This window comes from Phyllobates terribilis, unplaced genomic scaffold, assembly GCF_046119375.1.
Source record: "Phyllobates terribilis strain yellow unplaced genomic scaffold, ASM4611937v1 Scaffold_189__1_contigs__length_3638672, whole genome shotgun sequence".
NCBI classification, from domain to species: domain Eukaryota; kingdom Metazoa; phylum Chordata; class Amphibia; order Anura; family Dendrobatidae; genus Phyllobates; species Phyllobates terribilis.
The window spans coordinates 2085362-2107254 of NW_027362949.1; positions in this window are offsets into that span (position 1 = coordinate 2085362).

Here is a 21893-nt window from a genome sequence, read left to right on the forward strand (position 1 = left end):
CTGTTAAGCAGTTGTCTTTGGTGTATGGCATTGTCTGTTAAGCAGTTGTCTTTAGTGTATGGCATTGTCTGTTAATCAGTTGTCTTTGTTGTATGGCATTGCCTGTTAAGCAGTTGTCTTTGGTGTATGGCATTGCCTGTTAAGCAGTTGTCTTTGGTGTATGGCGTTGCCTGTTAAGCAGTTGTCTTTGGTGTATGGCGTTGCCTGTTAAGCAGTTGTCTTTGGTGTATGGCATTGTCTGTTAAGCAGTTGTCTTTAGTTTATGGCATTGTCTGTTAAGCAGTTGTCTTTGGTGTATGGCAGTGTCTGTTAAGCAGTTGTCTTTAGTTTATGGCGTTGTCTGTGAAGCAGTTGTCTTTGGTGTATGGCGTTGTCTTTTAAGCAGTTGTCTTTGGTGTATGGCATTGCCTGTTAAGCAGTTGTCTTTGGTGTATGGCGTTGCCTGTTAAGCAGTTGTCTTTGGTGTATGGCGTTGTCTGTTAAGCAGTTTTCTTTGGTGTATGGCATTGTCTGTTAAGCAGTTGTCTTTGGTGTATGGCGTTGCCTGTTAAGCAGTTGTCTTTGGTGTATGGCGTTGCCTGTTAAGCAGTTGTCTTTGGTGTATGGCATTGCCTGTTAAGCAGTTGTCTTTGGTGCATGGCATTGTCTGTTAAGCAGTTGTCTTTGGTGTATGGCATTGCCTGTTAAGCAGTTGTCTTTGGTGTATGGCAGTGTCTGTTAAGCAGTTATCTTTGGTGTATGGCATTGTCTGTTAAGCAGTTGTCTTTGGTGTATGGCATTGCCTGTTAAGCAGTTGTCTTTGGTGTATGGCATTGTCTGTTAATCAGTTGTCTTTGGTGTATGGCATTGTCTGTTAAGCAGTTGTCTTTAGTGTATGGCATTGTCTGTTAAGCAGTTGTCTTTAGTGTATGGCATTGCCTGTTAAGCAGTTGTCTTTGGTGTATGGCATTGTCTGTTAAGCAGTTGTCTTTAGTGTATGGCATTGTCTGTTAAGCAGTTGTCTTTAGTGTATGGCATAGTCTGTTAAGCAGTTGTCTTTGGTGTATGGCATTGTCTGTTAAGCAGTTGTCTTTGGTGTATGGCATTGTCTGTTAAGCAGTTGTCTTTGGTGTATGGCATTGCCTGTTAAGCAGTTGTCTTTGGTGTATGGCATTGTCTGTTAAGCAGTTGTCTTTGGTGTATGGCATTGTCTGTTAAGCAGTTGTCTTTGGTGTATGGCAGTGTCTGTTAAGCAGTTGTCTTTGGTGTATGGCATTGTCTGTTAAGCAGTTGTCTTTGATGTATGGCATTGTCTGTTAAGCAGTTGTCTTTGGTGTACGGCATTGTCTGTTAAGCAGTTGTCTTTGGTGTATGGCATTGCCTGTTAAGCAGTTGTCTTTGGTGTATGGCATTGTCTGTTAAGCTGTTGTCTTTGGTGTATGGCATTGTCTGTTAAGCAGTTGTCTTTGGTGTATGGCATTGTCTGTTAAGCAGTTGTCTTTGGTGTATGGCGTTGTCTGTTATGCAGTTGTCTTTGGTGTATGGCATTGCCTGTTGAGCAGTTGTCTTTGGTGTATGGCATTGTCTGTTAAGCAGTTGTCTTTGGTGTATGGCATTGTCTGTTATGCAGTTGTCTCTGGTGTATGGCATTGCCTGTTGAGCAGTTGTCTTTGGTGTATGGCATTGTCTGTTAAGCAGTTGTCTTTAGTGTATGGCATTGTCTGTTAAGCAGTTGTCTTTAGTGTATGGCATTGCCTGTTAAGCAGTTGTGTTTGGTGTATGTCATAGTCTGTTAAGCAGTTGTCTTTGGTGTATGGCATTGTCTGTTAAGCAGTTGTCTTTGGTGTATGGCATTGTCTGTTAAGCAGTTGTCTTTGGTGTATGGCATTGCCTGTTAAGCAGTTGTCTTTGGTGTATGGCATTGTCTGTTAAGCAGTTGTCTTTGGTGTATGGCATTGTCTGTTAAGCAGTTGTCTTTGGTGTATAGCAGTGTCTGTTAAGCAGTTGTCTTTGGTGTATGGCATTGTCTGTTAAGCAGTTGTCTTTGATGTATGGCATTGTCTGTTAAGCAGTTGTCTTTGGTGTACGGCATTGTCTGTTAAGCAGTTGTCTTTGGTGTATGGCATTGCCTGTTAAGCAGTTGTCTTTGGTGTATGGCATTGTCTGTTAAGCTGTTGTCTTTGGTGTATGGCATTGTCTGTTAAGCAGTTGTCTTTGGTGTATGGCATTGTCTGTTAAGCAGTTGTCTTTGGTGTATGGCGTTGTCTGTTATGCAGTTGTCTTTGGTGTATGGCATTGCCTGTTGAGCAGTTGTCTTTGGTGTATGGCATTGTCTGTTAAGCAGTTGTCTTTGGTGTATGGCGTTGTCTGTTATGCAGTTGTCTTTGGTGTATGGCATTGCCTGTTGAGCAGTTGTCTTTGGTGTATGGCATTGTCTGTTAAGCAGTTGTCTTTGGTGTATGGCATTGTCTGTTGAGCAGTTGTCTTTGGTGTATGGCATTGTCTGTTAAGCAGTTGTCTTTAGTTTATGGCGTTGTCTCTTAAGCAGTTGTCTTTGGTGTATGGCGTTGTCTGTTAAGCAGTTGTCTTTGGTGTATGGCGTTGCCTGTTAAGCAGTTGTCTTTGATGTATGGCATTGCCTGTTAAGCAGTTGTCTTTGGTGTATGGCATTGTCTGTTAAGCAGTTGTCTTTGGTGTATGGCATTGTCTGTTAAGCAGTTGTCTTTGGTGTATGGCGTTGTCTGTTAAGCAGTTGTCTTTGGTGTATGGCAGTGTCTGTTAAGCAGTTGTCTTTGGTGTATGGCATTGTGTGTTAAGCAGTTGTCTTTGGTGTATGGCATTGCCTGTTGAGCAGTTGTCTTTGGTGTATGGCATTGCCTGTTGAGCAGTTGTCTTTGGTGTATGGCATTGTCTGTTAAGCAGTTGTCTTTGGTGTATGGCATTGTCTGTTAAGCAGTTGTCTTTGGTGTATGGCATTGCCTGTTAAGCAGTTGTCTTTGGTGTATGGCATTGTCTGTTGAGCAGTTGTCTTTGGTGTATGGCATTGTATGTTAACCAGTTGTCTTTGGTGTATGGCAGTGTCTGTTAAGCAGTTGTCTTTGGTGTATGGCATTGTCTGTTAAGCAGTTGTCTTTGATGTATGGCATTGTCTGTTAAGCAGTTGTCTTTGGTGTACGGCATTGTCTGATAAGCAGTTGTCTTTGGTGTATGGCATTGTCTGTTAAGCTGTTGTCTTTGGTGTATGGCATTGTCTGTTAAGCAGTTGTCTTTGGTGTATGGCGTTGTCTGTTAAGCAGTTGTCTTTGGTGTATGGCGTTGTCTGTTATGCAGTTGTCTTTGGTGTATGGCATTGCCTGTTGAGCAGTTGTCTTTGGTGTATGGCGTTGTCTGTTAAGCAGTTGTCTTTGGTGTATGGCATTGTCTGTTAAGCAGTTGTCTTTAGTGTATGGCATTGTCTGTTAAGCAGTTGTCTTTAGTGTATGGCATTGCCTGTTAAGCAGTTGTCTTTGGTGTATGGCATAGTCTGTTAAGCAGTTGTCTTTGGTGTATGGCATTGTCTGTTAAGCAGTTGTCTTTGGTGTATGGCATTGTCTGTTAAGCAGTTGTCTTTGGTGTATGGCATTGCCTGTTAAGCAGTTGTCTTTGGTGTATGGCATTGTCTGTTAAGCAGTTGTCTTTGGTGTATGGCATTGTCTGTTAAGCAGTTGTCTTTGGTGTATGGCAGTGTCTGTTAAGCAGTTGTCTTTGGTGTATGGCATTGTCTGTTAAGCAGTTGTCTTTGATGTATGGCATTGTCTGTTAAGCAGTTGTCTTTGGTGTACGGCATTGTCTGTTAAGCAGTTGTCTTTGGTGTATGGCATTGCCTTTTAAGCAGTTGTCTTTGGTGTATGGCATTGTCTGTTAAGCTGTTGTCTTTGGTGTATGGCATTGTCTTTTAAGCAGTTGTCTTTGGTGTATGGCATTGTCTGTTAAGCAGTTGTCTTTGGTGTATGGCGTTGTCTGTTAAGCAGTTGTCTTTGGTGTATGGCGTTGTCTGTTATGCAGTTGTCTTTGGTGTATGGCATTGCTTGTTGAGCAGTTGTCTTTGGTGTATGGCGTTGTCTGTTAAGCAGTTGTCTTTGGTGTATGGCGTTGTCTGTTATGCAGTTGTCTTTGGTGTATGGCGTTGCCTGTTGAGCAGTTGTCTTTGGTGTATGGCATTGTCTGTTAAGCAGTTGTCTTTAGTGTATGGCATTGTCTGTTAAGCAGTTGTCTTTAGTGTATGGCATTGCCTGTTAAGCAGTTGTCTTTGGTGTATGGCATAGTCTGTTAAGCAGTTGTCTTTGGTGTATGGCATTGTCTGTTAAGCAGTTGTCTTTGGTGTATGGCATTGTCTGTTAAGCAGTTGTCTTTGGTGTATGGCATTGCCTGTTAAGCTGTTGTCTTTGGTGTATGGCATTGTCTGTTAAGCTGTTGTCTTTGGTGTATGGCATTGTCTGTTAAGCAGTTGTCTTTGGTGTATGGCGTTGTCTGTTAAGCAGTTGTCTTTGGTGTATGGCGTTGTCTGTTATGCAGTTGTCTTTGGTGTATGGCATTGCCTGTTGAGCAGTTGTCTTTGGTGTATGGCGTTGTCTGTTAAGCAGTTGTCTTTGGTGTATGGCGTTGTCTGTTATGCAGTTGTCTTTGGTGTATGGCGTTGCCTGTTGAGCAGTTGTCTTTGGTGTATGGCATTGTCTGTTAAGCAGTTGTCTTTAGTGTATGGCATTGTCTGTTAAGCAGTTGTCTTTAGTGTATGGCATTGCCTGTTAAGCAGTTGTCTTTGGTGTATGGCATAGTCTGTTAAGCAGTTGTCTTTGGTGTATGGCATTGTCTGTTAAGCAGTTGTCTTTGGTGTATGGCATTGTCTGTTAAGCAGTTGTCTTTGGTGTATGGCATTGCCTGTTAAGCAGTTGTCTTTGGTGTATGGCATTGTCTGTTAAGCAGTTGTCTTTGGTGTATGGCATTGTCTGTTAAGCAGTTGTCTTTGGTGTATGGCAGTGTCTGTTAAGCAGTTGTCTTTGGTGTATGGCATTGTCTGTTAAGCAGTTGTCTTTGATGTATGGCATTGTCTGTTAAGCAGTTGTCTTTGGTGTACGGCATTGTCTGTTAAGCAGTTGTCTTTGGTGTATGGTATTGCCTGTTAAGCAGTTGTCTTTGGTGTATGGCATTGTCTGTTAAGCTGTTGTCTTTGGTGTATGGCATTGTCTGTTAAGCAGTTGTCTTTGGTGTATGGCGTTGTCTGTTAAGCAGTTGTCTTTGGTGTATGGCGTTGTCTGTTATGCAGTTGTCTTTGGTGTATGGCATTGCCTGTTGAGCAGTTGTCTTTGGTGTATGGCATTGTCTGTTAAGCAGTTGTCTTTGGTGTATGGCGTTGTCTGTTATGCAGTTGTCTTTGGTGTATGGCATTGCCTGTTGAGCAGTTGTCTTTGGTGTATAGCATTGTCTGTTAAGCAGTTGTCTTTGGTGTATGGCATTGTCTGTTGAGCAGTTGTCTTTGGTGTATGGCATTGTCTGTTAAGCAGTTGTCTGTAGTTTATGGCGTTGTCTCTTAAGCAGTTGTCTTTGGTGTATGGCAGTGTCTGTTAAGCAGTTGTCTTTGGTGTATGGCATTGTCTGTTAAGCAGTTGTCTTTGGTGTATGGCATTGCCTGTTGAGCAGTTGTCTTTGGTGTATGGCATTGCCTGTTGAGCAGTTGTCTTTGGTGTAAGGCATTGTCTGTTAAGCAGTTGTCTTTGGTGTATGGCGTTGTCTGTTAAGCAGTTGTCTTTGGTGTATGGCAGTGTCTGTTAAGCAGTTGTCTTTGGTGTATGGCATTGTCTGTTAAGCAGTTGTCTTTGGTGTATGGCATTGCCTGTTGAGCAGTTGTCTTTGGTGTATGGCATTGCCTGTTGAGCAGTTGTCTTTGGTGTAAGGCATTGTCTGTTAAGCAGTTGTCTTTGGTGTATGGCAGTGTCTGTTAAGCAGTTGCCTTTGGTGTATGGCATTGCCTGTTAAGCAGTTGTCTTTGGTGTATGGCATTGTCTGTTGAGCAGTTGTCTTTGGTGTATGGCATTGTATGTTAACCAGTTGTCTTTGGTGTATGGCATTGCCTGTTAAGCAGTTGTCTTTGGTGTATGGCATTGTCTGTTGAGCAGTTGTCTTTGGTGTATGGCATTGTATGTTAACCAGTTGTCTTTGGTGTATGGCATTGCCTGTTAAGCAGTTGTGTTTGTTGTATGGCATTGTCTGTTAAGCAGTTGTCTTTGGCGTATGGCGTTGCCTGTTAAGCAGTTGTCTTTGGTGTATGGCATTGCCTGTTAAGCAGTTGTCTTTGGTGTATGGCATTGTCTGTTGAGCAGTTGTCTTTGTTGTATGGCATTGCCTGTTAAGCAGTTGTCTTTGGTGTATGGCATTGCCTGTTAAGCAGTTGTCTTTGGTGTATGGCATTGTCTGTTAAGCAGTTGTCTTTGGTGTATGGCATTGTCTGTTGAGCAGTTGTCTTTGGTGTATGGCATTGTATGTTAACCAGTTGTCTTTGGTGTATGGCATTGCCTGTTAAGCAGTTGTCTTTGGTGTATGGCATTGTCTGATAAGCAGTTGTCTTTGGCGTATGGCGTTGCCTGTTAAGCAGTTGTCTTTGGTGTATGGCAGTGTCTGTTAAGCATGTGTCTTTGGTGTATGGCAGTGTCTGTTAAGCAGTTGTCTTTGGTGTATGGCATTGCCTGTTAAGCAGTTGTCTTTGGTGTACGGCATTGCCTGTTAAGCAGTTGTCTTAGGTGTATGGCAGTGTCTGTTAAGCAGTTGTCTTTGGTGTATGGCATTGCCTGTTAAGCAGTTGTCTTTGGTGTATGGCATTGACTGTTAAGCAGTTGTCTTTGGTGTATGGCAGTGTCTGTTAAGCAGTTGTTTTTGGTGTATGGTGTTGCCTGTTAAGCAGTTGTCTTTGGTGTATGGCGTTGCCTGTTAAGCAGTTGTCTTTGGTGTATGGCGTTGCCTGTTAAGCAGTTGTCTTTGGTGTATGGCATTGCCTGTTAAGCAGTTGTCTTTGGTGCATGGCGATGCCTGTTAAGCAGTTGTCTTTGGTGTATGGCAGTGTCTGTTAAGCAGTTGTCTTTGGTGTATGGCATTGTCTGTTAAGCAGTTGTCTTTGGTGTATGGCAGTGTCTGTTAAGCAGTTGTCTTTGGTGTATGGCATTGTCTGTTAATCAGTTATCTTTGGTGTATGGCATTGTCTGTTAAGCAGTTGTCTTTAGTGTATGGCATTGCCTGTTAAGCAGTTGTCTTTGGTGTATGGCATTGTCTGTTAAGCAGTTGTCTTTGGTGTATGGCATTGTCTGTTAAGCAGTTGTATTTGGTGTATGGCATTGTCTGTTAAGCAGTTGTCTTTGGTGTATGGCGTTGCCTGTTAAGCAGTTGTCTTTGGTGTATGGCGTTGCCTGTTAAGCAGTTGTCTTTAGTTTATGGCGTTGTCTGTTAAGCAGTTGTCTTTGGTGTATGGCGTTGCCTGTTAAGCAGTTGTCTTTGGTGTATGGCGTTGCCTGTTAAGCAGTTGTCTTTGGTGTATGGCGTTGCCTGTTAAGCAGTTGTCTTTGGTGCATGGCGATGCCTGTTAAGCAGCTGTCTTTGGTGTATGGCAGTGTCTGTTAAGCAGTTGTCTTTGGTGTATGGCATTGTCTGTTAAGCAGTTGTCTTTGGTGTATGGCATTGTCTGTTAAGCAGTTGTCTTTGGTGTATGGCATTGCCTGTTAAGCAGTTGTCTTTGGTGTATGGCATTGTCTGTTAATCAGTTGTCTTTGGTGTATGGCATTGCCTGTTAAGCAGTTGTCTTTAGTGTATGGCATTGCCTGTTAAGCAGTTGTCTTTGGTGTATGGCATTGTCTGTTAAGCAGTTGTCTTTGGTGTATGGCATTGTCTGTTAAGCAGTTGTCTTTGATGTATGGCATTGCCTGTTAAGCAGTTGTCTTTGGTGTATGGCATTGTCTGTTAAGCAGTTGTCTTTGGTGTATGGCATTGTCTGTTAAGCAGTTGTATTTGGTGTATGGCAGTGTCTGTTAAGCAGTTGTCTTTGGTGTATGGCGTTGCCTGTTAAGCAGTTGTCTTTGGTGTATTGCAGTGTCTGTTAAGCAGTTGTCTTTGGTGTATGGCATTGTCTGTTAAGCTGTTGTCTTTGGTGTATGGCGTTGCCTGTTAAGCAGTTGTCTTTGGTGTATGGCGTTGTCTGTTAAGCAGTTGTCTTTGGTGTATGGCGTTGCCTGTTAAGCAGTTGTCTTTGGTGTATGGCATTGTCTGTTAAGCAGTTGTCTTTGGTGTATGGCGTTGTCTGTTAAGCAGTTGTCTTTAGTGTATGGCATTGTCTGTTAATCAGTTGTCTTTGTTGTATGGCATTGTCTGTTAAGCAGTTGTCTTTAGTTTATGGCGTTGTCTGTGAAGCAGTTGTCTTTGGTGTATGGCAGTGTTTGTTAAGCAGTTGTCTTTGGTGTATGGCATTGTCTGTTAAGCAGTTGTCTTTGTTGTATGGCATTGTCTGTTAAGCAGTTGTCTTTAGTTTATGGCGTTGTCTGTGAAGCAGTTGTCTTTGGTGTATGGCATTGTCTGTTAAGCAGTTGTCTTTAGTTTATGGCGTTGTCTGTGAAGCAGTTGTCTTTGGTGTATGGCATTGTCTGTTAAGCAGTTGTCTTTGGTGTATGGCATTGTCTGTTATGCAGTTGTCTTTAGTTTATGGCGTTGTCTGTGAAGCAGTTGTCTTTGGTGTATGGCATTGTCTGTTAAGCAGTTGTCTTTGGTGTATGGCATTGCCTGTTAAGCAGTTGTCTTTGGTGTATGGCGTTGCCTGTTAAGCAGTTGTCTTTGGTGTATGGCGTTGTCTGTTAAGCAGTTGTCTTTGGTGTATGGTGTTGCCTGATAAGCAGTTGTCTTTGGTGTATGGCGTTGTCTGTTAAGCAGTTGTCTTTGGTGTATGGCGTTGCCTGTTAAGCAGTTGTCTTTAGTGTATGGCATTGTCTGTTAAGCACTTGTCTTTGGTGTATGGCATTGCCTGTTAAGCAGTTGTCTTTGGTGTATGGCGTTGCCTGTTAAGCAGTTGTCTTTGGTGTATGGCGTTGTCTGTTAAGCAGTTGTCTTTGGTGTATGGCGTTGCCTGTTAAGCAGTTGTCTTTAGTTTATGGCGTTGTCTGTGAAGCAGTTGTGTTTGGTGTATGGCATTGTCTGTGAAGCAGTTGTCTTTGGTGTATGGCATTGTCTGTTAAGCAGTTGTCTTTGGTGTATGGCATTGTCTGTTAAGCAGTTGTCTTTGGTGTATGGCATTGCCTGTTAAGCAGTTGTCTTTAGTTTATGGCGTTGTCTGTGAAGCAGTTGTGTTTGGTGTATGGCATTGTCTGTGAAGCAGTTGTCTTTGGTGTATGTCATTGCCTGTTAAGCAGTTGTCTTTGGTGTATGGCGTTGTCTGTTAAGCAGTTGTCTTTGGTGTATGGCAATGCCTGTTAAGCAGTTGTCTTTAGTTTATGGCGTTGTCTGTGAAGCAGTTGTGTTTGGTGTATGGCATTGTCTGTGAAGCAGTTGTCTTTGGTGTATGTCATTGCCTGTTAAGCAGTTGTCTTTAGTGTATGGCATTGTCTGTTAAGCACTTGTCTTTGGTGTATGGCATTGCCTGTTAAGCAGTTGTCTTTGGTGTATGGCGTTGCCTGTTAAGCAGTTGTCTTTGGTGTATGGCGTTGTCTGTTAAGCAGTTGTCTTTGGTGTATGGCGTTGCCTGTTAAGCAGTTGTCTTTAGTTTATGGCGTTGTCTGTGAAGCAGTTGTGTTTGGTGTATGGCATTGTCTGTGAAGCAGTTGTCTTTGGTGTATGGCATTGTCTGTTAAGCAGTTGTCTTTGGTGTATGGCATTGTCTGTTAAGCAGTTGTCTTTAGTTTATGGCGTTGTCTGTGAAGCAGTTGTCTTTGGTGTATGGCATTGTCTGTTAAGCAGTTGTCTTTAGTTTATGGCGTTGTCTGTGAATCAGTTGTCTTTGGTGTATGGCGTTGCCTGTTAAGCAGTTGTCTTTGGTGTATGGCGTTGTCTGTTAAGCAGTTGTCTTTGGTGTATGGCGTTGCCTGATAAGCAGTTGTCTTTGGTGTATGGCGTTGTCTGTTAAGCAGTTGTCTTTGGTGTATGGCGTTGCCTATTAAGCAGTTGTCTTTGGTGTATGGCATTGCCTGTTAAGCAGTTGTCTTTGGTGTATGGCGTTGCCTGTTAAGCAGTTGTCTTTGGTGTATGGCGTTGTCTGTTAAGCAGTTGTCTTTGGTGTATGGCGTTGCCTGTTAAGCAGTTGTCTTTGGTGTATGGCGTTGCCTGTTAAGCAGTTGTCTTTGGTGTATGGCGTTGCCTGTTAAGCAGTTGTCTTTGGTGTATGGCGTTGTCTGTTAAGCAGTTGTCTTTGGTGTATGGCGTTGCCTGTTAAGCAGTTGTCTTTGGTGTATGGCATTGTCTGTTAAGCAGTTGTCTTTGGTGTATGGCAGTGTCTGTTAAGCAGTTGTCTTTGGTGTATGGCGTTGCCTGTTAAGCAGTTGTCTTTGGTGTATTGCAGTGTCTGTTAAGCAGTTGTCTTTGGTGTATGGCATTGTCTGTTAAGCTGTTGTCTTTGGTGTATGGCGTTGCCTGTTAAGCAGTTGTCTTTGGTGTATGGCGTTGTCTGTTAAGCAGTTGTCTTTGGTGTATGGCGTTGCCTGTTAAGCAGTTGTCTTTGGTGTATGGCATTGTCTGTTAAGCAGTTGTCTTTGGTGTATGGCGTTGTCTGTTAAGCAGTTGTCTTTAGTGTATGGCATTGTCTGTTAATCAGTTGTCTTTGTTGTATGGCATTGTCTGTTAAGCAGTTGTCTTTAGTTTATGGCGTTGTCTGTGAAGCAGTTGTCTTTGGTGTATGGCAGTGTTTGTTAAGCAGTTGTCTTTGGTGTATGGCATTGTCTGTTAAGCAGTTGTCTTTGTTGTATGGCATTGTCTGTTAAGCAGTTGTCTTTAGTTTATGGCGTTGTCTGTGAAGCAGTTGTCTTTGGTGTATGGCATTGTCTGTTAAGCAGTTGTCTTTAGTTTATGGCGTTGTCTGTGAAGCAGTTGTCTTTGGTGTATGGCATTGTCTGTTAAGCAGTTGTCTTTGGTGTATGGCATTGTCTGTGAAGCAGCTGTCTTTGGTGTATGGCATTGTCTGTTATGCAGTTGTCTTTAGTTTATGGCGTTGTCTGTGAAGCAGTTGTCTTTGGTGTATGGCGTTGTCTGTTAAGCAGTTGTCTTTGGTGTATGGCATTGCCTGTTAAGCAGTTGTCTTTGGTGTATGGCGTTGCCTGTTAAGCAGTTGTCTTTGGTGTATGGCGTTGTCTGTTAAGCAGTTGTCTTTGGTGTATGGCGTTGCCTGATAAGCAGTTGTCTTTGGTGTATGGCGTTGTCTGTTAAGCAGTTGTCTTTGGTGTATGGCGTTGCCTGTTAAGCAGTTGTCTTTAGTGTATGGCATTGTCTGTTAAGCACTTGTCTTTGGTGTATGGCATTGCCTGTTAAGCAGTTGTCTTTGGTGTATGGCGTTGCCTGTTAAGCAGTTGTCTTTGGTGTATGGCGTTGTCTGTTAAGCAGTTGTCTTTGGTGTATGGCGTTGCCTGTTAAGCAGTTGTCTTTAGTTTATGGCGTTGTCTGTGAAGCAGTTGTGTTTGGTGTATGGCATTGTCTGTGAAGCAGTTGTCTTTGGTGTATGGCATTGTCTGTTAAGCAGTTGTCTTTGGTGTATGGCATTGTCTGTTAAGCAGTTGTCTTTGGTGTATGGCATTGCCTGTTAAGCAGTTGTCTTTAGTTTATGGCGTTGTCTGTGAAGCAGTTGTGTTTGGTGTATGGCATTGTCTGTGAAGCAGTTGTCTTTGGTGTATGTCATTGCCTGTTAAGCAGTTGTCTTTGGTGTATGGCGTTGTCTGTTAAGCAGTTGTCTTTGGTGTATGGCAATGCCTGTTAAGCAGTTGTCTTTAGTTTATGGCGTTGTCTGTGAAGCAGTTGTGTTTGGTGTATGGCATTGTCTGTGAAGCAGTTGTCTTTGGTGTATGTCATTGCCTGTTAAGCAGTTGTCTTTAGTGTATGGCATTGTCTGTTAAGCACTTGTCTTTGGTGTATGGCATTGCCTGTTAAGCAGTTGTCTTTGGTGTATGGCGTTGCCTGTTAAGCAGTTGTCTTTGGTGTATGGCGTTGTCTGTTAAGCAGTTGTCTTTGGTGTATGGCATTGCCTGTTAAGCAGTTGTCTTTAGTTTATGGCGTTGTCTGTGAAGCAGTTGTGTTTGGTGTATGGCATTGTCTGTGAAGCAGTTGTCTTTGGTGTATGGCATTGTCTGTTAAGCAGTTGTCTTTGGTGTATGGCATTGTCTGTTAAGCAGTTGTCTTTAGTTTATGGCGTTGTCTGTGAAGCAGTTGTCTTTGGTGTATGGCATTGTCTGTTAAGCAGTTGTCTTTAGTTTATGGCGTTGTCTGTGAAGCAGTTGTCTTTGGTGTATGGCATTGTCTGTTAAGCAGTTGTCTTTGGTGTATGGCATTGTCTGTGAAGCAGCTGTCTTTGGTGTATGGCATTGTCTGTTAAGCAGTTGTCTTTAGTTTATGGCGTTGTCTGTGAAGCAGTTGTCTTTGGTGTATGGCGTTGTCTGTTAAGCAGTTGTCTTTGGTGTATGGCATTGCCTGTTAAGCAGTTGTCTTTGGTGTATGGCGTTGCCTGTTAAGCAGTTGTCTTTGGTGTATGGCGTTGTCTGTTAAGCAGTTGTCTTTGGTGTATGGCGTTGCCTGATAAGCAGTTGTCTTTGGTGTATGGCGTTGTCTGTTAAGCAGTTGTCTTTGGTGTATGGCGTTGCCTGTTAAGCAGTTGTCTTTGGTGTATGGCATTGCCTGTTAAGCAGTTGTCTTTGGTGTATGGCGTTGCCTGTTAAGCAGTTGTCTTTGGTGTATGGCGTTGTCTGTTAAGCAGTTGTCTTTGGTGTATGGCGTTGCCTGTTAAGCAGTTGTCTTTGGTGTATGGCGTTGCCTGTTAAGCAGTTGTCTTTGGTGTATGGCGTTGCCTGTTAAGCAGTTGTCTTTGGTGTATGGCGTTGTCTGTTAAGCAGTTGTCTTTGGTGTATGGCGTTGCCTGTTAAGCAGTTGTCTTTGGTATATGGCATTGCCTGTTAAGCAGTTGTCTTTGGTGTATGGCGTTGCCTGTTAAGCAGTTGTCTTTGGTGTATGGCGTTGTCTGTTAAGCAGTTGTCTTTGGTGTATGGCGTTGCCTGTTAAGCAGTTGTCTTTGGTGTATGACATTGCCTGTTAAGCAGTTGTCTTTGGTGTATGGCGTTGCCTGTTAAGCAGTTGTCTTTGGTGTATGGCGTTGCCTGTTAAGCAGTTGTCTTTGGTGTATGGCGTTGCCTGTTAAGCAGTTGTCTTTGGTGTATGGCGTTGCCTGTTAAGCAGTTGTCTTTGGTGTATGGCGTTGCCTGTTAAGCAGTTGTCTTTGGTGTATGGCATTGCCTGTTAAGCAGTTGTCTTTGGTGTATGGCGTTGCCTGTTAAGCAGTTGTCTTTGGTGTATGGCATTGTCTGTTAAGCAGTTGTCTTTGGTGTATGGCGTTGCCTGTTAAGCAGTTGTCTTTGGTGTATGGCATTGCCTGTTAAGCAGTTGTCTTTGGTGTATGGCGTTGCCTGTTAAGCAGTTGTCTTTGGTGTATGGCGTTGTCTGTTAAGCAGTTGTCTTTGGTGTATGGCGTTGCCTGTTAAGCAGTTGTCTTTGGTGTATGGCGTTGCCTGTTAAGCAGTTGTCTTTGGTGTATGGCGTTGCCTGTTAAGCAGTTGTCTTTGGTGTATGGCATTGCCTGTTAAGCAGTTGTCTTTGGTGTATGGCGTTGCCTGTTAAGCAGTTGTCTTTGGTGTATGGCATTGTCTGTTAAGCAGTTGTCTTTAGTGTATGGCATTGTCTGTTAATCAGTTGTCTTTGTTGTATGGCATTGCCTGTTAAGCAGTTGTCTTTGGTGTATGGCATTGCCTGTTAAGCAGTTGTCTTTGGTGTATGGCGTTGCCTGTTAAGCAGTTGTCTTTGGTGTATGGCGTTGCCTGTTAAGCAGTTGTCTTTGGTGTATGGCATTGTCTGTTAAGCAGTTGTCTTTAGTTTATGGCATTGTCTGTTAAGCAGTTGTCTTTGGTGTATGGCATTGTCTGTTAAGCAGTTGTCTTTAGTTTATGGCGTTGTCTGTGAAGCAGTTGTCTTTGGTGTATGGCGTTGTCTGTTAAGCAGTTGTCTTTGGTGTATGGCATTGTCTGTTAAGCAGTTGTCTTTGGTGTATGGCGTTGCCTGTTAAGCAGTTGTCTTTGGTGTATGGCGTTGTCTGTTAAGCAGTTGTCTTTGGTGTATGGCATTGTCTGTTAAGCAGTTGTCTTTCGTGTATGGCGTTGCCTGTTAAGCAGTTGTCTTTGGTGTATGGCGTTGCCTGTTAAGCAGTTGTCTTTGGTGTATGGCGTTGCCTGTTAAGCAGTTGTCTTTGGTGTATGGCATTGCCTGTTAAGCAGTTGTCTTTGGTGCATGGCATTGCCTGTTAAGCAGTTGTCTTTGGTGTATGGCAGTGTCTGTTAAGCAGTTGTCTTTGGTGTATGGCATTGTCTGTTAAGCAGTTGTCTTTGGTGTATGGCATTGCCTGTTAAGCAGTTGTCTTTGGTGTATGGCAGTGTCTGTTAAGCAGTTGTCTTTGGTGTATGGCATTGTCTGTTAAGCAGTTGTCTTTGGTGTATGGCATTGCCTGTTAAGCAGTTGTCTTTGGTGTATGGCATTGTCTGTTAATCAGTTGTCTTTGGTGTATGGCATTGTCTGTTAAGCAGTTGTCTTTAGTGTATGGCATTGTCTGTTAAGCAGTTGTCTTTAGTGTATGGCATTGCCTGTTAAGCAGTTGTCTTTGGTGTATGGCATAGTCTGTTAAGCAGTTGTCTTTGGTGTATGGCATTGTCTGTTAAGCAGTTGTCTTTGGTGTATGGCAGTGTCTGTTAAGCAGTTGTCTTTGGTGTATGGCATTGTCTGTTAAGCAGTTGTCTTTGATGTATGGCATTGTCTGTTAAGCAGTTGTCTTTGGTGTATGGCATTGTCTGTTAAGCAGTTGTCTTTGGTGTATGGCATTGTCTGTTAAGCTGTTGTCTTTGGTGTATGGCATTGTCTTTTAAGCAGTTGTCTTTGGTGTATTGCATTGTCTGTTAAGCAGTTGTCTTTAGTTTATGGCGTTGTCTCTTAAGCAGTTGTCTTTGGTGTATGGCGTTGTCTGTTAAGCAGTTGTCTTTGGTGTATGGCGTTGCCTGTTAAGCAGTTGTCTTTGGTGCATGGCGATGCCTGTTAAGCAGTTGTCTTTGGTGTATGGCATTGTCTGTTAAGCAGTTGTCTTTGGTGTATGGCAGTGTCTGTTAAGCAGTTGTCTTTGGTGTATGGCAGTGTCTGTTAAGCAGTTGTCTTTGGTGTATGCAAGTGTCTGTTAAGCAGTTGTCTTTGGTGTATGGCATTGCCTGTTAAGCAGTTGTCTTTGATGTATGGCATTGCCTGTTAAGCAGTTGTCTTTGGTGTATGGCATTGTCTGTTAAGCAGTTGTCTTTGGTGTATGGCATTGTCTGTTAAGCAGTTGTCTTTGGTGTATGGCATTGTCTGTTAAGCAGTTGTCTTTGGTGTATGGCGTTGTCTGTTAAGCAGTTGTCTTTGGTGTATGGCATTGTCTGTTAAGCAGTTGTCTTTGGTGTATGGCATTGCCTGTTAAGCAGTTGTCTTTGGTGTATGGCATTGTCTGTTAAGCAGTTGTCTTTAGTGTATGGCATTGTCTGTTAAGCAGTTGTCTTTAGTGTATGGCATTGCCTGTTAAGCAGTTGTCTTTGGTGTATGGCATAGTCTGTTAAGCAGTTGTCTTTGGTGTATGGCATTGTCTGTTAAGCAGTTGTCTTTGGTGTATGGCATTGTCTGTTAAGCAGTTGTCTTTGGTGTATGGCAGTGTCTGTTAAGCAGTTGTCTTTGGTGTATGGCATTGTCTGTTAAGCAGTTGTCTTTGGTGTATGGCATAGTCTGTTAAGCAGTTGTCTTTGGTGTATGGCATTGTCTGTTAAGCAGTTGTCTTTGGTGTATGGCATTGTCTGTTAAGCAGTTGTCTTTGGTGTATGGCAGTGTCTGTTAAGCAGTTGTCTTTGGTGTATGGCATTGTCTGTTAAGCAGTTGTCTTTGGTGTATGGCATTGCCTGTTAAGCAGTTGTCTTTGGTGTATGGCAGTGTCTGTTAAGCAGTTGTCTTTGGTGTATGGCATTGTCTGTTAAGCAGTTGTCTTTGGTGTATGGCATTGTCTGTTAAGCAGTTGTCTTTGGTGTATGGCATTGTCTGTTAAGCTGTTGTCTTTGGTGTATGGCATTGTCTGTTAAGCAGTTGTCTTTGGTGTATTGCATTGTCTGTTAAGCAGTTGTCTTTAGTTCATGGCGTTGTCTCTTAAGCAGTTGTCTTTGGTGTATGGCATTGCCTGTTAAGCAGTTGTCTTTGATGTATGGCATTGCCTGTTAAGCAGTTGTCTTTGGTGTATGGCATTGTCTGTTAAGCAGTTGTCTTTGGTGTATGGCATTGTCTGTTAAGCAGTTGTCTTTGGTGTATGGCGTTGTCTGTTAAGCAGTTGTCTTTGGTGTATGGCAGTGTCTGTTAAGCAGTTGTCTTTGGTGTATGGCGTTGTCTGTTAAGCAGTTGTCTTTGGTGTATGGCATTGTCTGTTAAGCAGTTGTCTTTGGTGTATGGCGTTGTCTGTTAAGCAGTTGTCTTTGGTGTATGGCAGTGTCTGTTAAGCAGTTGTCTTTGGTGTATGGCATTGTCTGTTAAGCAGTTGTCTTTGATGTATGGCATTGTCTGTTAAGCAGTTGTCTTTGGTGTATGGCATTGTCTGTTAAGCAGTTGTCTTTGGTGTATGGCATTGTCTGTTAAGCAGTTGTCTTTGGTGTATGGCGTTGCCTGTTAAGCAGTTGTCTTTGGTGCATGGCGATGCCTGTTAAGCAGTTGTCTTTAGTGTATGGCATTGTCTGTTAAGCAGTTGTCTTTGATGTATGGCATTGTCTGTTAAGCAGTTGTCTTTGGTGTATGGCAGTGTCTGTTAAGCAGTTGTCTTTGGTGTATGCAAGTGTCTGTTAAGCAGTTGTCTTTGGTGTATGGCATTGCCTGTTAAGCAGTTGTCTTTGATGTATGGCATTGCCTGTTAAGCAGTTGTCTTTGGTGTATGGCATTGTCTGTTAAGCAGTTGTCTTTGGTGTATGGCGTTGTCTGTTAAGCAGTTGTCTTTGGTGTATGGCGTTGTCTGTTAAGCAGTTGTCTTTGGTGTATGGCAGTGTCTGTTAAGCAGTTGTCTTTGGTGTATGGCATTGTCTGTTAAGCAGTTGTCTTTGGTGTATGGCATTGCCTGTTGAGCAGTTGTCTTTGGTGTATGGCATTGTCTGTTAAGCAGTTGTCTTTGGTGTATGGCAGTGTCTGTTAAGCAGTTGTCTTTGGTGTATGGCAGTGTCTGTTAAGCAGTTGTCTTTGGTGTATGGCATTGCCTGTTAAGCAGTTGTCTTTGGTGTATGGCATTGCCTGTTAAGCAGTTGTCTTTGGTGTATGGCATTGCCTGTTAAGCAGTTGTCTTTGGTGTATGGCATTGCCTGTTAAGCAGTTGTCTTTGGTGTACGGCGTTGTCTGTTAAGCAGTTGTCTTTGGTGTATGGCATTGCCTGTTAAGCAGTTGTCTTTAGTGTATGGCATTGCCTGTTAAGCAGTTGTCTTTGGTGTATGGCGTTGCCTGTTAAGCAGTTGTCTTTGGTGTATGGCGTTGTCTGTTAAGCAGTTGTCTTTGGTGTATGGCATTGTCTGTTAAGCAGTTGTCTTTGGTGTATGGCATTGTCTGTTAAGCAGTTGTCTTTGGTGTATGGCAGTGTCTGTTAAGCAGTTGTCTTTGGTGTATGGCAGTGTCTGTTAAGCAGTTGTCTTTGGTGTATGGCATTGTCTGTTAAGCAGTTGTCTTTAGTGTATGGCATTGTCTGTTAAGCAGTTGTCTTTGGTGTATGGCATTGCCTGTTAAGCAGTTGTCTTTGGTGTATGGTATTGTCTGTTAAGCAGTTGTCTTTGGTGTATGGCATAAACTAAAGACAACTGCTTAACAGGCAATGCCATACAGATTACTAAATTACAGGCCTATTATTTAATACCATGGTTCTCTGTCAGACATATCACCTATAACAGTGTTCCAAAATCAGCCATTTCTGCCTTCTATTTCATTGCAGTGTGTCGGTCCGGCTATTCACACTAGGTGTCTGTGTAGAATAGTATTAGTGGCCTTGGGACGTGGCCTTGGGAAGCTGAAATTGTGCCACAACAAACACCCACATCTTGTCGCTCGACCTTCCTGTCCCAATTAATAGGGGACCGCAGAACACCGCTATTGAACCCAGAGCAGTGTCAAAAGGTTGTTGGTTGGATAGCAGATAATGCTTCCAGTCATTTATCCACCACCACCATCCTGTCTTCCACACTGTCAAGTCTCAGTAGCCGTGAGTCTGGACTGCATATTCCTCACCCTGATCCTCCTTCCTTCCACCATGCCGAGTGCCCGGAGACAACTGATCCAACACTTGGACCCTCAGAAGAGCTGTTCACTTTTCCTTTTGTAGATTCGGGGCTCTCGCCCAGCCAGCTTCAAGCGAGTCAAGAAGAGACCGCGTGTAGCGATTCCCAAATATTTGAGCAGCCACGGTCACACGAAGGTGACGCGCCCCCTGGGCCGTGGGGTACTCAGTAGCCGGGCCGGTCGATGCTGGGGGATGTCACAGTGGCAGTGACCCGGTCCGTGACCCAGGGCGGTCAATAAAATGGGAAAAGTAAAAGGGAATAAAGTTTTTATAGAAATAATGTTCGTGACGACACCTGTGGTATGTGGCTATATGGGGCCGCCGCTGCGGTGCAGATCCCCTGGAGCTGATGGTGACGCAGCAGAGTTGGTTCAGCTCTCCACAGGCAGAGCTTAGCTCCAGGGCAGGATGTAGTGATACTATAGGGTAGATGTGGTTAGTGCAGTGTAATGCAGGTGATGGTGCAGATAATGACCAGTCCATAGCTTAATGGCAGTTTCCTCTTATCTTTACTTGCCGTTTGTTAAGCAGACCAGGACAAGGGAACTAGCTGGTAGTAGAGGTCCGGGCGGCCTGGAAGCAAGTTGGGAATCCACCTCGCCAGGTGAAGTTGTAGGAATTCCCTCTGCGCTAATCTCTTTGGCCCTGCTGCTTGTAGATATGCTGCGGCCCTCGTCCCTGAGTAAAACGTCTGTTCCTCACCCGTATGGCAGGCAGCTCGGGCCTTCTTGGAGTGTCACTCCCATGTGGTGGTGCTGGGTCCTATGGTCCTGCTGAGCCTCGGGGCGTCTGATGGGGCCAGGAGACCTGCAGTCTCCTGCCCTCCGGTTTCTGATGCTGGGCCTTCAGTGCCCCACAACCTCTGACTGCGGTGTCCGGTTCTTCTGCGCTTCCCTCTGGGGTGAGCTGGTTTACAGCTCCACTCCCCAGGTCCTTCCTCCTCGCTGTCCTGTCTTCCACTCCTCTCAACTCACTACTACTAACCCCGCCTCCAGATTCCAGTTGCTAAGGGGAAGAGCTCCCCTTCCTGGTCTGGAGCGGGGAAAGTGTTGTATGCCGGTAAACATGATTAGGGGACCCCCCCTTGCTTCAAGGCATGGCATCACCCCTTGTGAGGGAGGCAATGCAACCGGACCCCTGGCGTGCCACAAAGGCAATGGTGGGAAAGTGCAATTACTGTCACATGAGGTGAATGATGATGAGACACAATTGCCAGAAAGTCAGGAGGAGGACCAGGGAGGGGAAGTGGAAGACGAGGTGGTGGATGATATAGTAACTGACCCAACCTGGCAGGGGGACATGCAGAGCAAGGACAGCAGCACACAGGGGGAGGAAGGCATAGCACCACAACAGGCAGGAAGAAGCAGTGTGGTGGCAGCAGACACAAGGCGAGAAAGCGTTCCTCGCAAACGCCAACACGACGAAAGTTGCCAGTACAACTGTTAGGTCTTCTCGAGTCTAGTTGGTTTTTAAAGACTCTGCGGATAACCCCAAAAGGCCATTTGCACCACCTGCCAGGCCAGCATCAGCAGGGGTAGCAAAACTAGCAGCCTGACCACCACCAGAATGATCAAGCACATGGCAGCAAAGCACCCGACTAAGTGGGACGAACCCCAGGGTCCATAAACAGTGTCTGTGGGTGACACCACTGCTTTTTCCGCTGTTGTTCGTGCACGCCAATCCCCTGACCATGGCGAATGCGAGATGCCTCACGCCCTGCACGTATCATTGCACACTCTCAACTAGCACCATCAGCAAGCACATCCACGTCCTTGTCCCAGCGCCGTGTTCAGTTGTCCCTACTCCAGTCCTTGGAACACAAGCGCAAATATGCAGTCAACGCCCCACAGGCCACAGTACTAAATTCACACATTTTGCAAATGCTTGCACTCAATATATTGCCTTTTAGGCTTGTGGAGACAGAAGCTTTCCGCAACCTGATGGCGGCGGCTGTCTCTCGTTACTCTGTTCCCAGCCACCACTATTTCTCCATGTGTGCCGTCCCCGCATTACACGAGCACGTGTCCCACAACATTGGCCATGCCCTCAACAACGCAGTTACAGGGAAAGTCCACCTAACCACGGACACGTCGACAAGTGCTTGTGGGCAGGGACAGTACATCTCGCTGACGGCACACTGGGTTAATATAGTGGAAGCCGGGACCCAGTCAGACCTTGGGACGGAGCACGTCCTCCTGACGCTGAGGATTGCGGGCCATGGGTCAATCACGGTTGCTCCCACATTCTACAGCTCCTGCACCTCCTCCTCCTCTTCAGCCTCTATCTCCAAAATGACCACATCAGTTAGAAGCTGGAAGCACTGCAACACTGCCTCAGTCAAGCGCCAACAGGTTGTGCTGAAGCTAATATGCTTAGGTGACAAACCGCACACCGCTTTAGAGTTGTGGACAGCTCTGAAAGAGCAGGCATATCTGTGGCTGACACCGCTGAACCTACAGCCAGGCATGGTCATGTGTGACAATGACCGGAACCTGGTGGTGCTCTGAAGCAAGGCGAGCTCACACACGTACCATGCCTGGCCCATGTGCTTAACCTCATGGTTCAGCGGTTTCTCAAACCTACCAAGATCTGTCACATCTGCTTGTCAAAGTGCGCCGCATGTGTGCTCATTTTAGAAAGTCAGCTACAGCTTCCGCCACACTTGCCGTGCTTCAGCAGAGTTTGCAGCTTCCTGCTCACCGACTTGTCTGCGTTCAGTTTGGCCTGCAGCAGCAGGTCTTTTCCAGGGGCACCACGAGGAGGAACGGACTCACCCCCATACACTGCTTAGTCTTCTCCTGCTTATAATTTAGATAATATATTTTGCTCTGATTTTTAGTCTTATGCTTAATGTTCTGCTTTTTGTTCTGCATCTTCTTGTTCTTCTGCTTCTTGGTCTTCTGTTTCTTGCTCTTCTGTATCTTGGTGGTTGTCTTCTTGTTCTATGTCGTCTTGGTCATCTTCTTCAGGGTCATCTTCTTGGTCTTCTTTGGGGTGGTCTTCAGGGTCATCGTCTTCGGGATCCTCGTCTTCTTCGGGGTGGTCTTCAGGGTCGTCGTCTTCAGGGTCATTGTCTTCGGGGGTCCTCGCCTTCTTCGGGGTGGTCTTCAGGGTCGTCGTCTTCAGGGTCGTCGTCTTCAGGCTCGTTGTCTTCTTCGGGGTGGTCTTCAGGGTCATCGTCTTCGGGGTCCTCGTCTTCTTCGGGGTGGTCTTCAGGGTCGTCGTCTTCAGGCTCATCGTCTTCTTCGGGGTGGTCTTCAGGGTCGTCGTCTTCAGGGTCGTTGTCTTCGGAGTCCTCGTCTTCTTCGGGGTGGTCTTC